At 40.9% G+C, this 14,731-nt stretch overlaps 1 protein-coding gene across 1 annotated transcript in view; it reads left to right on the forward strand.

The window, feature by feature from the left end:
• ACACA (acetyl-CoA carboxylase alpha) overlaps window positions 1–14,731 on the forward strand; it is an 856,108-nt gene that overhangs the window by 474,570 nt on the left and 366,807 nt on the right. The gene's annotated exons all lie outside the window — the stretch shown is intronic.

Consider the following 14,731-nt stretch of genomic DNA (forward strand, 5'->3'; position numbering starts at 1 on the left):
TTGATCCCACATTTTTTTCCTGGAGTTAGTGCAATTTAGAGGAGACAAAATAAAATGTCATCTTTTTGCGAATGTCATTTTAAGGACATTTTTTTTCTATAATGCACATGAAAATGAGGATTTGCACCCCATAATGGATACCCCTGTTTACCTCTGTGTTCAGAAGCATACTGATTGTGGCCTTAATATTATGTCTCAAACCGAAAGGAACAGCCGGCAGCTTTCAGAATAAGAATTTAGCTTGAAGGTGTTTTAGGCCCCATAGCACACTTGTAGAGCCCTTGAGCTGCCAAAACAATGGAGAACCCCCACAAATGACCTCATTTTGAAAACTAGACCCCTTAACGAATTCATCTAGTATTTTGACTTCACAGTTTTTGAATGAATCTAAGCAAAGCACAACGGAAAAAAATACGATTTCACTTTTTGGCAATTGTGTCATTTTAAAAACAGGCTTTTTTTGTTCAAAGTTTTTTTTCTGCAAAACTTTGAAGGTTAGTTCCCCTGTGTCTTTCATATTTCGTAATTACAGTTACACTGAACCACAACTTGTAACTTGTAAATGGCCAAGGCAAGGCCTATAATCTTTGACATATGTTTCAGAAATGCTATACAATCTACTTGAAATTAATCAGATATTATGACTGATTGATAAATGGATAAGACAGTAATAGATAGATATAAGATATGGCACAGAAATATAAAGCAATTAAGTGTTTGGATATTGCTTGCTCTTTCAGTGGAAATGTCGCAAGAGCACCAAGACCCCTTAATTAATTAATTAGAGTTTAAAAATTATATGTGGAAGCAAAGAATTACTAAGAATATTTTCAACCTGATTATCAATTATACTGTTAAGGAGAATTCTCACATAGTGAATTTGATGCAAATTTTACCTGCAGGTTTGTGCAGGTAAAATCCGTAGCCAGGCTCAGACTGTAAATCGGCCTTAGGCCCATTTAGACTGGACAAATGTCGGGCAAACGGTGCCCCACACTCGTCCCTGCACACACTCGCTCTTGTGCTGCTGCACGAGAGCTAGTATCGCTGGCTCACAGCGGGACGGCTGGAGGAGATTTCACTCCTCGCTCTCCCCCGCCCCTCTCCTTTGACTTAAAATAGCGGCTGTTCAATACTGAATGGCTGCTATTTACACTGAATGATGATTATTCAGCTTATCGTCCAACGATGGACGATGAGCTGAACGCTGATCGTTCAGTGTAAATAGCAGCCGTTCAGTATTGAACCGCCGCTATATTAAGTCAATGGAGAGGGGTGGGGGAGAGCGAGGAGTAAAATCTCCTGTAGCCTCCCCGCACCCCTGCTGGTTGTTCTGTGACTGAGCCAGTGATACTAGCTGTAGCACAGGAGCGAGTGTATGTGGGGATGAGTGTTGGACATCGTTTGCCCGACATTAGTCCTGACTAGAGATGAGCGAACGTGCTCGGATAAGCACTACTCGTCCGAGTAATGTGCCTTATCCGAGTACCGCTGTACTCGTGCTGAAAGATTCGGGACACGCTGCGGAGCGGGGAGCTGCAGGGGAGAGCGGGGAGGAACGGAGGGGAGATCTTTCTCTCCTTCTCTCCCGCCCGCTCTGCCCCGCTCCCCGCTGCGACTCACCTGTCAGCAGCGGAGCGCCCCGAATCTTTCAGCACGAGTACAGCGGTACTCGGATAAGGCACATTACTCGGACGAGTAGTGCTTATCCGAGTACGTTCGCTCATCTCTAGTCCTGACTAAATGGGCTTTTTCAAGCTGATTTTGGGTGGGCTGAGGAGGTCAGTAGGCTGGCTGCGCAGCGTACAGATCTGTGGGCTGGTTGTATTATAGCTATATATTATTTTGTGCTCTTCTTAAGCCATGAGGAAGGAGGAGGGACAATCCAGGCTGTCAGCCTAGAGTGATTGTCTGCCAGCTCAAGTGCACGGAGAGCGTCACTGCATTGGCATGGCAACGCCACTTGGTGCAGTATGGATTCTGTCACTCACTGTTTGGGGGAGGGAGCAGAAGAAATGCCTATGTGCAGTGGCAACACGAGATGGCAGCTTGGAAAATGTGAATGGGTGCATGGATTTAGTAGGAAAATCCTGCAGCCATCTGTCTGGGGCATTGACATAAATGTCTTCTAAGTGTTGATTAGCTCAGCTCCCTCTGTTACCCATCGACATCCTGCGACATGATCACTGGGTGCCAATGGGTTGTTATAGCATCTGGAGGCATAAGAATGGCCTATGGGTTACACACCTACAGGGGGCTATTAGGCCCTGCCAGGACCAGTGTCTTATGGGCTTGTAGAGTACATGACAATGCTGAAGAATTGCTGTATATTTTATTAATGAGCAAAGTTAATAAAGTTCAAGCTCTCTAGTGGAACAAAAATACAAAATGCTAAAAAATTAAATAAAGATGTGTTGTTGTTTTTTAAAGTGACACGTGCAAAAGCAGTAAAATATTAAAAAGCTATATAAAATTGGTATCACACACAGCTTGATGACAAAATTATTGCTCTTTGAATACAGTGATATAAAAACAAATCTTTGTTTTATTTGCAATGTTTTATTGTAGAAAAAGGTTAAAACATAAAAGGAACTGTATAAATTTTGTATTGCCTTAACTCTTAAGTGACCACCCATACAAGTTTTTATGTCCTGGGTGGCTGGGCTTTATTCTACAGGGACGTAAAAACATGACGACCATGCAGAGTAAAGCCCTGGAGTCTCTGCATGTGATAGCTGTCTGCTATCGGTTGCCGGAGGTAGCCAACAACATGGAAGTGTCATGGGGTGCCGCGATATCCGACTCCTGGTCACATGATCGCTGTTATTTAATGGATAATGACGATCGCAAAAAGTGAATATCCTGGGAGAGGTGAGACAGGCTGAGTGCTTTTCCTAGCAGTTTTGGACTCCCAGCGGTTCAGGATACAGAGTGTTCTCAGTAGCTCCATATGGGGAGCGCCCACCAGGCACGGCCACCAGTCTGTGGTGGAGATGGCTGTCACTCACCGGGATCTCATGAGGCCTTTCTCTTGCTGCCTTCTCAGGCAGAGGGCCAGTCCTGTCAACCCTTCTGTTGTATAAGATACTAGCTGATATACCCGGCTTCGCCCGAGTTAATTTGGTACTGGTGTTTATCTGGTGTTCACACGGAAAAGCTTATGAAGTCGTGGTTACTTTAGAGATACCGAGGTAAAAAAATATGTTCACCATTTTGCATAGTTCTCTGCGTTACCCAGGAAACACCACGTGGAGGCAACCATGCGACATTTCCTTTATATAAAATGACATCAGGAAGTGAGAGAATTAGATTACATACGTAAAATTTGGACACTAATTCTTTTGCGCTTAGAATTTAATAATTGAGTTGGGTCCCATTAACTTTTCATATTTATGACATAATCAATGCTTGTGCCAAATTTCACGTTTCTATGACACCGAAAAGTGAAAAAATTGCATTCCGCACGTAAAATTTGGACGCTAATTCTTTTGCGCATAGAATTGAATAATGGAGTTGGGACCCATTAGCTTTTCCTATTTATGACATAATCAATGCTCCTGCCAAATTTCCCGTTTCTATGACACCGGAAAGTAAAAAAATAACATTCCGTTGGTAAAATTTGGACGTCAATTATTTTGCGCTAGAATTGAATAATTGAGTTGGGACCAATTACCTTTTCCTATTTATGACATAATCAATGCTCGTGCCAAATTTCCTGTTTCTATGACACCGGAAAGGGAAAAAATTACATTCCGCACGTAAAATTTCGACGCCAATTATTTTGCGCTAGAATTGAATAATTGAGTTGGGACCCATTAGCTTTTCCTATTTATGACATAATCAATGCTCATGCCAAATTTCCCGTTTCTATGACACCGGAAAGTGAAGAAATTACATTCCGCACGTAAAATTTGGACGCTAATTCTTTTGCGCATAGAATTGAATAATGGAGTTGGGACCCATTAGCTTTTCTTATTTATGACATAATCAATGCTCATGCCAAATTTCCTGTTTCTATGACACCGGAAAGCCAAGAAATTACATTCCGCACGTAAAATTTTGACGCCAATTCTTTTGCGCATAGAATTGAATAATCGAGTTGGGACCTATGAACTTTTCCTATTTATGACATAATCAATGCCCGTGCCAAATATCATGTTTCTATGACACCGGAAAGTGAGAAAATTAGATTCCGTACGTAAAATTTGGACGCTAATTCTTTTGCGCATAGAATTGAATAATTGAGTTGGGACCCATTAGCTTTTCCTATTTATGTCATAATCAATGCCCGTGCCAAATTTTAAGTTTCTAAGGCATTGGGAAGTGACAGATTTAGATTATGTACGTAAAATTTTGACGCCAATTCTTTTGCGCTAGAATTGAATAATCGAGTTGGGACCCAATTTCTTTTCCTATTTTGGAGATAATCTATGCTCGTGCCAAAATTCATGTTTCTACGATATCGGGAAGTTGGAGAACTTTTGGCGAGTCAGTCAGTGAGTCAGTCAGTGAGGGCTTTCAGCTTTATATATATAGACTAGCTGATATACCCGGCTTCGCCCGAGTTAATTTGGTACTGGTGTTTATCTGGTGTTCACACGGAAAATCTTATGAAGTCGTGGTTACTTTAGAGATACTGAGGAAAAACATATGTTCACCATTTTGCATAGTTCTCTGCGTTACCCAGGAAACACCACGTGGAGGTAACCATGCGACGTTTCCTTCATATAAAATGACATCAGGAAGTGAGAGAATTAGATTACGTACATAAAATTTGGACACTAATTCTTTTGCGCTTAGAATTGAATAATCGATTTGGGACCTATTAACTTTTCATATTTATGACACAATCAATGCTTGTGCCAAATTTCATGTTTCTATGACATTGGGAAGTGAAAGATTTGGATTATGTACGTAAAATTTGGACGCTAATTCTTTTGCGCATAGAATTGAATAATGGAGTTGGGACCCATTAGCTTTTCCTATTTATGACATAATCAATGCTCGTGCCAAATTTCCCGTTTCTATGACACCGGAAAGTGAGAAAATTACATACCGCACGTAAAATTTGGACGCTAATTCTTTTGCACATAGAATTGAATAATGGAGTTGGGACCCATTCGCTTTTCCTATTTATGACATAATCAATGCTCTTGCCAAATTTCCCGTTTCTATGACACCGGCAAGTGAGAAAATTACATTCCGCACGTAAAATTTGGACGCTAATTCTTTTGCGCATAGAATTGAATAATCGAGTTGGGACCCATTAGCTTTTCCTTTTTATGACATAATCAATGCTCGTGCCAAATTTCACGTTTCTATGACATTGGGAAGTGAGAGATTTAGATTATGTACGTAAAATTTTGACGCCAATTCTTTTGCACATAGAATTGAACAATCGAGTTGGGACCCATTAACTTTTCCTATTTATGACATAATCAATGCTCCTGCCAAATTTCACGTTTCTATGACATTGGGAAGTGAGAGATTTAGATTATGTACGTTAAATTTCGACGCCAATTCTTTTGCGCTAGAATTGAATAATCGAGTTGGGATCCAATTTCTTTTCCTATGTTGGAGATAATCTATGCTTGCGCCAAATCTCATGTTTCTACGGCATCGGGAAGTTGGAGTCAGTCAGTCAGTCAGTGAGGGCTTTCAGCTTTATATATATAGATGATGCCTTTACCAGACCGCCTGCAGTGCCAGAAGGCTAAAGCTGCCCTTCATAGGCGGGCGCCTGCTGGCCTCTCATGCGCTGCACTTTCCCTGGTATGGGACATGGGGTAAGCATCGCTGCACGGAGGAGTGACATAAACCCCATAGCATATGAAGCGAAATAAAAGGGGGACTACTCTCACCAGCGGTCTGAAACTTGAGGGTCCAGGTGAGAGTTACTTGCGTACTATGACAAGATCCCTTCTCTTGCTCTGCCGGGAGTTAGGGTGGTTTTCACATGAGTGAGAAAATCACACTATTTTCACGTGATTTTCGCCTGATGCGATAGTCAGAAATTGATTTTTAATGCTTTCTTTCCCATTAGCAATGCTTTCACAGATGCAATGTTGAGATGTGCAATTGTTTTATCTCCCATGTTTCCCTATGGAGCCTTCTTTTTATCGCTTCGCAATGCAACAAATGTGATCCGATGTGATTTTAACATTAGAAAGTACCATTGACATTTGCAATAAAAAATTGTGCGATTTCATCGCGGGCGGCAGCTATGCATTGCAAGATTATTCTTTAAAAAAATAAGCATTGTGAGAAAATTGCAATTTACCGTGTGAAACTATCCTTAGGGAGAAATAGCAGAGAGTTATAGATATATAGAAGGATCTGGCACTTCTATTACTTTAACCAGACGCCATATTATCATTTTAAACTCTTTGAATACCGCAAGCATTTTAGCCTTAAGCAGTAAGGAACAATAAGTGACTTTTACCTATATACACCTTTTAACCCTTTGCAATCCAATTTTGGATTCAGGGTTTTCTAGGAGGCTTTCTCTTTCTGCCATTATAAAATGGCGCCATCTGCTGGCTAGAGCCAGTACCGTGGTATGTGACATGTTGGAGAGGCCCCCCGACTACAGAGTGGACAATGATCTAGAGTAAGAATTCCCTGCCGGACGTCTTCCGACATCGGAGCTGTACATCCTTCAATCAGAATGTCTTTAGACGTCAGACAGTGGATTTGAAAGGATTAATATAACACATAAGTGCATGTTCATGTTTATTATAGCTTGTTTTTTTATACCAATACTATAAGCTTGCATAAAGCCATTTACTGGTAGATCACGAGAATGACTATCTGGAGACTACTACCTTCTTCCCTAACCACTAACACCTTGAAGGAGCTGCTTTTGTATCTCCAGAAAGATATTTTTAAAGATATACATTTTTTTTCTCAATTACAATTTAATATTGATCATCTTGCTACATGCACAGCTCCTGTTGAACAAAAAATAGGCAAATTTTCTCTGCACGCAATGAGTTAGTGGACACTCACAATGCCCTATTTCTTGACCTAACTCCAGCAATCTGCAGCTTTAGGCCTTAGTCACACGGGCATTTTTCCCGCGATTTGCGGATCGCATGACGGATGCGCATCCGCAAATCGCGTGACCAGGGCCGAAAAATCGCACGAAAAAACTGCTCCTAGCCGCGTTTCAATAGAAACGGGCCGGAGCAGTGCAGCACTGTCCAGCGCATTGAATTCAATGGAGCCGGCAATACAGCCGGCTCCATTGAAAGCAATGCGCTGCGGGCGATCTCACGATGAATTTTCGGGAAGGGCTTAAATATATAAGCCCTTCCCTGCAATTCATCCAGAAATATGTAAAAAAAAATAAATAAATAAATATACTCACCTGTTCCCGGCAGACGGAGTTCAGCCGCGGCCGGCGGCAGTTCTCCTGAACTGCTCTGAGTAGTATTCAGCAGCCGGGGATTTAAAATCCCCACCTGATGAATGAGCTGCCTCTGATTGGTCACAGCCTCACCAATCAGAGGCAGCTCTCACTTACCCATTCATGAATTCATGAATGGGTGAGTGAGTGCTGCCTCTGATTGGCTCAGCGCAGGGACCAATCAGGGGCAGCTCTCAGCTGTCATTCACAAAGGCTACAGAAAATTGATTTTTATGTGAAAGAGATTTTTATACATTGTAAGTGAAAAATATAGATTATAACAGTCAATCTGAAATTATTGTGACCAAACATATCTGTTAGGACTATATTGGAGTAACATAGTATGTAAGACCGAAAAAATATATATGTCCATCCAGTTAAGCCTATTGCTACCCAAATGTTGATCCAGATGAAGGCAAAAAAAGTCAATGATAACCCCCAGTGCTGTCACAGTGTTCAATGATGAGGGGACTCCCCGCGGGGATTAACTGAATCCTCTGGGAGTCCCTTCATTCCCTTTCACCTCTGTTACAGCACACAATGTCTTAATGCAGAGCACGTATCTTACCGGCACGCATTACAAACAAGCATGTCCTATCTTTTGCAGTTGCGAGTATTTCGCACCTCTAAAAAACGGACATGTGAACACTTTATAGGAAACCAATGATACTAATAGGCACATAGGTGCGCAAAAAAAGATCACTCTGACCGTGGCCTTAAGGAGAAAAAATTTCCCACCTGATTCCAATCTGGCAATCATAATAATCCCTGAATCGACAACCCTTTTGAAGTTATTAATTATTATAACATATAGTATTGTATCACTCAAGAAAGACTTCTGGGACTCTTTTGACCTCTTATCGAATTTGTCATCCCCACATCCTAAGTATTTAGGATGTTTTTAAACATTTCTCATTTATTGTCTGTATTTTTTTTATTTTTTGAGGACATTGTCCCATTCACTTTGGTTTGGGGTACCCCCCGAGCCTGCTCGGACGAGAATGCAGTTACTCGAGAAGAGCGATTCTCGCTCGAGTAACTGCCTTATCCGAGTGTGCTCACTCATCTCTAGTAATTATCTTTAGTAATTGACAGAAAGCTGTTAGCTTTATGAGATCCGCAGGTTTCGGCTTCCAACTTTATATCCGGATAATTAAAATCTATCATAATAATAGCAGGAGTTAGTTATTTTCGTAATAATAGACAGGTTTGCCATTTTTGCAAATAGAAGTAGTATATATGTAAAATATATTTTCTATGAAGCCCCCACAGTTTCTATTTGTTTTTATTGAACATTGAGGCTTTTTTCGAATTTTTTATATTTTTAATAAATGTTATTGTGGAAGATTAAAATTATGGTATATAAGATCAAGGATATGTAGAATGTTTTCTGCTTGAGATGTCTTAAGTGTCATGTACTATTGTTATATATTTTGTGTGTGGTATTTTATGTATTAATTTATTTAAAACCACATACACATAAATGAGTAGTTAATATACTTACCATTTTCTTCTATTTGTATTTTTATAGTTATGGGCACATAAATTTGGTATATTTTTCGTACTATTGCAATATTATAATTTATTTCTCTGTGTTATGTGTTTTATATATTTATTTTGTATGAATTGGTTGGTATTATGTTAGTTTATAAGTCATTTGATGATTATATAATGGTATATGTCAGCTCCAATGTAGACTTCTTTTTGAAAATAATAGATATATGCATATGTGCACATGCACTTGTTTCCAGTGTGTGTTAGGTGTCGCCCGTGGCCTCAAATCTTTTTCTGCACGGGACTCTTTCGGTCTGCACATATGTGGGTGACGTGAATGCCACGTTGATGGCATTGCTGACCGACGTAAAATACTGGGCATATGAGCCATAATTCACTCTGCACCACCATCTTGGAGTTTACTTTGTTCTCACATGGCACATTGAATTTTAGAGGTATATGGTATCCTCTTGGGAAGCAATGCAAAATGTGGGTCAGGTTGACACATATCGGACATTATGGGTGTGTGATAATAGCATACATGATCGATTCATGGTCTTACTGTTTATGAATATATTTGGTTATCCCATTTTAGTTACAAATATTTTTGGTAGTTCATGGTGCCTTTACACTTAAAAGTACCTTAAAGGGAATGTGTTGTCCCTATTTTATTCCTTGATCTGTTGTTTTCTCTCTGTGATCCGTTTTTTGTGTGTTGTATGTGTGTGTGGTTTTAATTAATAAAAGATATATGAATTTTCAGATGATGCTACGCTTTTTTTTAGGTTTTTATGCTTTGCTATTGGAGTGACTATTCTATTAGTTTATTTATTACGAGGGAACAGTGAAAGTACACACTCTAAATAATATGCCTAGCCCTAACCACCTTGGTAGTTCTGTGTTATTAACTTTTAATGCATTAAAATAGTTGGGTTACTATATATAGCTTACTAAAAAACGGTTGGAAACAGAAGAATACCACTGAGAATAAACAAAAATGTAAAGGAAAGAAGTAATGAGTAATAGAAAATAAATGTGCATCTAGATTGGTCAAGTGTGAGTCTGTGGGGGAAAATGTGTAACAGATTAGTCATAGAAAACAGAGTGGTCATTAACGGTACATGCTCACAATGGGTCACTGTTGAAAGACATTGCGTACCAATATGCACAAGAAATAGATCGCACCATGCTCTATGTCTCTGCGTACCATGCAGCGTGAGCCCTATACAATTGTACAGGCTGCATATGAAACGCTGTCTATACACAGTACATTGCATCTAGTCAGCATTTCTATACGCATCCCTGATCTAAAATAGATAATTTTTAAAAAAGAGTCACACGGTGCATGTCCTCCTGCGTGTGATGCGCGACCATGCACAGTGCACTCGCAGCCATACTCCGTCTCTGCTGGCAGAGATGATGTTCACAAAATCAGTAAAAGGCTGTGGGGAGACCTGCAGCGTTTTACGCATAGACCCGTGGACAAGCCCTTAATTGGAGCAATTGTGTGGCAGAAGTACACATAATAAGAACATAGTTCAGCCAATTTACAATTGGTCACTAGTCAGACTGCACATGATATAATGTGTCTAGTTTTGGACTTTAGTGCACAATAGCATATTAGTATTCGAGCAGGTTCAAAGGTAGACAACTAAAATAACACTAGTCAACAAATTTAAACTTTTTTTCTGTATCTGGTTTTCAAATAGGTTGATTTACCTAACTTTGGGGTGCTGAATTCAGTGTAAGCCTGGGTTCACACACACACCGGAATCCCGGCGGAAATCTTGCGGTTTGGCCGCAGCAAAAAACCACGAGATTTCCGCCGGGAGAAGCGCTGCTTTAAAACCCGTGGCACTTAGCTGCGGGTTTTGAAGTGGCCTGGCAGCTCGCCCTTCTGCTGCGGACGGCGCTCCAATAGAGGAGAGCGCGGCCGCAACGGAAGAAGAAAAAAAATGTACATGCTGCGGCCGGGGAATCCGCGCCGCAGCGCCGGCTTTGCCGCAGCGGATTCGTCGTCCCGTGTGGACGAGATCTCTGAGATCTCATCCACATGGCCGGCTAACCCTGGGGTTAGCGACCGCAGGCGGATTTGCCGCGGCGTAATTCCGGACGGAATTTCCGCAGCAAATCCACCCTGTGTGAACCCAGCTTAAGAATCAGATTCTCTCACGTCACATTTCGGAGATACAGCACATGAATACAGAGACAATAATACAGTATTGACAAATATTAACTGGTTTAAAATACAAAAAAAATTACACTCAGAACTCACTTATGTTTTTCTGGTAATGTATTTGTAAACTAGAGACAAACAAAAGCATTAAGATTGACATGTTGCAACATTCAAACTGATTTGCTTTGGCAAAATGGAATGATGAAGCTAAATATCACTGAAGGCACCCAAATTTTCTAGGAAGAAATCAAGGTGCGAATGTAAAAAATGAATTTTTAGAGATATTCTACAACCCATGTTCTTGTAGCTGTCCAAAAGATCACTCACTATGGATACTTAGTTATTGTCTTTGGGCTTTCTGTTGCCCAAAAAGCCATGCACAGTCGCTTTGAAAGAGGACCAAGCGGCTAAATTGAGTTTTGTGAGTTTAATATCAAAGGTTAGATCTTTCAATAATTTTCTGATTTGTGGCCCCACAAATAAGCCCTCTTTTCTCTTCCTTGTTCTGTATTGTGATGTATGATATGCCCAATAAACGTTCCTTTAAAAGAAAATATGCCCTCTCTTAGCTTTCCATTGCTCAATTTGGGAAACATTTCTTTCAAATGATTGAATGCTGGACCTTCTTTATCAAAAGCTTTTACGAAGTTCTTCATCAGGCCCAACTTGATATGAAGTGGAGGTAAAATGACTTTACTCGGCTCAACCAATAGAGTATTCTTCACATTTTCTTTTCCAGGTACATGTGATTTCCTAACAGGCTATTCCTTGACTTCGTAGTGGTTATTGGTATCTTGGCTATTCCATAAGCATAAAAACAGCAGTATTTTATGAGCCCACCCTGTAAACCCGTAAGCAGTGCTACAATTTTGAAATCACAGCATATATGCAACTCATGATTTTTATATTTGATTGTCTTCAGTATCAAAGCCATGCTTTCATATGTTTTTCCCATGTCCACTGCATAGGCCAAAGGCAGCGATTGGAGTTTATAGCACTGCTTTTAAGCTGGTTTTACTGGAATCAATAAATAGTCGCTACTCCTGTGGGTTATGCTGAACACCCAGCTTCATCATTAAACCATGCACGTGTATACACATACACATTGAATTCTGCACTCCAAAATCTTCAGATAAAAGGCTACTTCTTGATCTATAAGTTAAAATGTTTGTCCCTTCAGCTAGAAGGTTCCATTGTTTCAATCTAGAACCCAATAGTCCAGCTCCCTGTTTAGAAAGTTGTGAATCATGCACCAAAACTTTTAGTTCCTTCTGTTCAATGAGGTGAGGAAATTTGTCATGAGATTCAGGGTTGTACTCTTCCACAGGTTGTGCATGTTTTGATTCACTCTCCTCTGATAGGTGCAATGCAGTGGTTTGCAAGTTATGGGCAGGAATAGGCAAGCCTTCCGCATGAGGCACAGGTTTATGCACTGAAGACACATCCCGATAGTTTATTTTATGTCTGGTCTTACAGGAATGCCCTGCAATATTGTAAGGCAAAAATAGCAATCCGCATTATTAGTTGGCTCACATCAAACCATTGGAACAGCAAACGGTATGGCTTGGCGCTTTCCTTTCATCTATTATGTTAGAGTAGTTGTAGGATATGCAAGCAATATGAAGTGCAAAATTTTTATTCTGATCCCTGAGAGAACAATCAAAACACAGTTTATAAGCCTTCTTACCTAAATCAGTGTTTGGCTTTCTTTTAATTTTTGGAGTAAAGTTGCCATAGTACTAACTATAACTCGGATATGTCAGAATATTTGACTAGCTCACACTGGAAACACAAAAAACACAGATAAACACAAACTGAGGTAACAGAAACTCAAAAAATACTGATCTGCTGAGGTAACAATGAAGAAAAGTGCTTTATGCAGGTTACAACATGCACTAAATAGCAGTTCCTCTATAGGCTAATGCCAGTACCTTTCCCGCACAACTACATTGTTCTGCCATTGAGTGCCCATTTTTAGAACTTCATCCACTGTGTATCACATCCAAAAAAAGTTTAGCATAATTACTGATTTAATTTTATATACGTAATTCGGCAGAAAATGAGAGCACAAACATCACAAAAGCTTTTTAAAAAGTAGAAAAAATCTAAATTACATAAAAACCTTACCTGATACACAATTTCTAAAGGCAAATTCGGATTCTGCACCCAAAAATCCACCAGATACAAAATGGCTGTTGACTAGTGTAATAAATGGAATGGGTGGACTACAATACTCAGAGGGCTTAGTTTAGAAATGTATAAATATATCAAGGGTTAGTATACTGTTAGAATTATACCAGGGGTCGGTAACTTTGAAAAGGGAGGTATCATTATTGTGTAGAGCAGGAGTTTACTGATGTAAGTTTGGCTACGTGGGTCTGCCGCCCTCCTGCTATTGTGGGCAGACGCGGACGTTGTCTTACCCTCCTGCATGAATAGCTCTTTTACTTTCTATCAGCACTGCTGGAGTTAATCCTTCACAGTGCTGTGTGCTTTCCACCAGCATTGCAGGAGTTAACCCTTCTCTGCGCTCTCAGCCCAGCTGCAGGTCAATTACTCTCCTATTTAAGCTAAGCTGGGGTACTTTCTCATTGCCAGAGTATTGGTGCTGTTTGTTTCCTGTTCCCAGCTAGCTATTCTGATATTGATCTACCATGTACCAACCTTGGACCGGTTTACTGGACTTGCCTGAATTCTGCCTGCCTTGACCCTTGCAATTGTGACCTGGACTTGCTTGAACTTTGCCTGCCTCGACCCTCGGACTTGTGACCGACATTTCTTTTATATACTGCCTGCTTCAATATAAGGTCCATATCCAGACTCTGTGCTTTGGCCTGTGTTGTGGTGCCCTGCACAGTGTTGCTGGCTCCCGTGGGTCAGCCGCCAACTACACTGAGACTATCCCAGGAGGTAGTGGCCTGTTCAGTTCCCCACAGCGGAGGCCAGATCCCTGTACAGAGGTTAAACGGTGAATACCGCGGAACCATCAGGATAATGCCCTTAGGGTTTGAGTAACGTCAAATCGGTTAGTTGGCACAGTGGGTCCACACTCACTGGTCGTAACAACTGAATTGGGAAAATGCCCTGTGGGTTGTCTGCAGTGACAGTTTAACTACATGCAGCTTACCTCGTGTATAAGAATTGCAGTGACCTGCCTAGCTATTACTGTGTGTGACTGAAGTAACACAGTACAGACACTGGCAGGCAAGGGGGAGGAGCGCATGGATGGGCACTTACAGTTCAGCTGTTGCTGATCCAAGTTGTAGGTAATTACTGTGGGGAGGAGAGACAATAGGGAGCTTTGCTGGCTTAGTAAAAGTCAGCGAGTCCCTTCATTGATCCAATGCTTATTAGCTCTGCCTCCAGTCAGTGCTGCTGACGTGAAACGCTGCGGGCCTGGAGGAATTTGGACGTACTCAGTGTAGCAGTGTCGAGCCTCCCAGCACCATTGTTAGCTCCTCCTTTTTCTGCTCCCTTTCTAATTCACATTGGGGCTGCAGCTACGCAAGCACTCAGCAGTAGTGTGAATTTATGAGCGAGCGCCCCAGTGCAGACAATAGTTAGTAGACTAGCCAGGTCAGCAACCCAGCTGCATTAATTTAGAAGTTATTAGTTCAGTTCTACCTGCCTGTGTCCCAGGTGGGCATTGATCA

The sequence above is a fragment of the Eleutherodactylus coqui genome, chromosome 1 (assembly GCF_035609145.1).
Source record: "Eleutherodactylus coqui strain aEleCoq1 chromosome 1, aEleCoq1.hap1, whole genome shotgun sequence".
In the NCBI taxonomy this organism is placed as follows: Eukaryota; Metazoa; Chordata; class Amphibia; order Anura; family Eleutherodactylidae; genus Eleutherodactylus; species Eleutherodactylus coqui.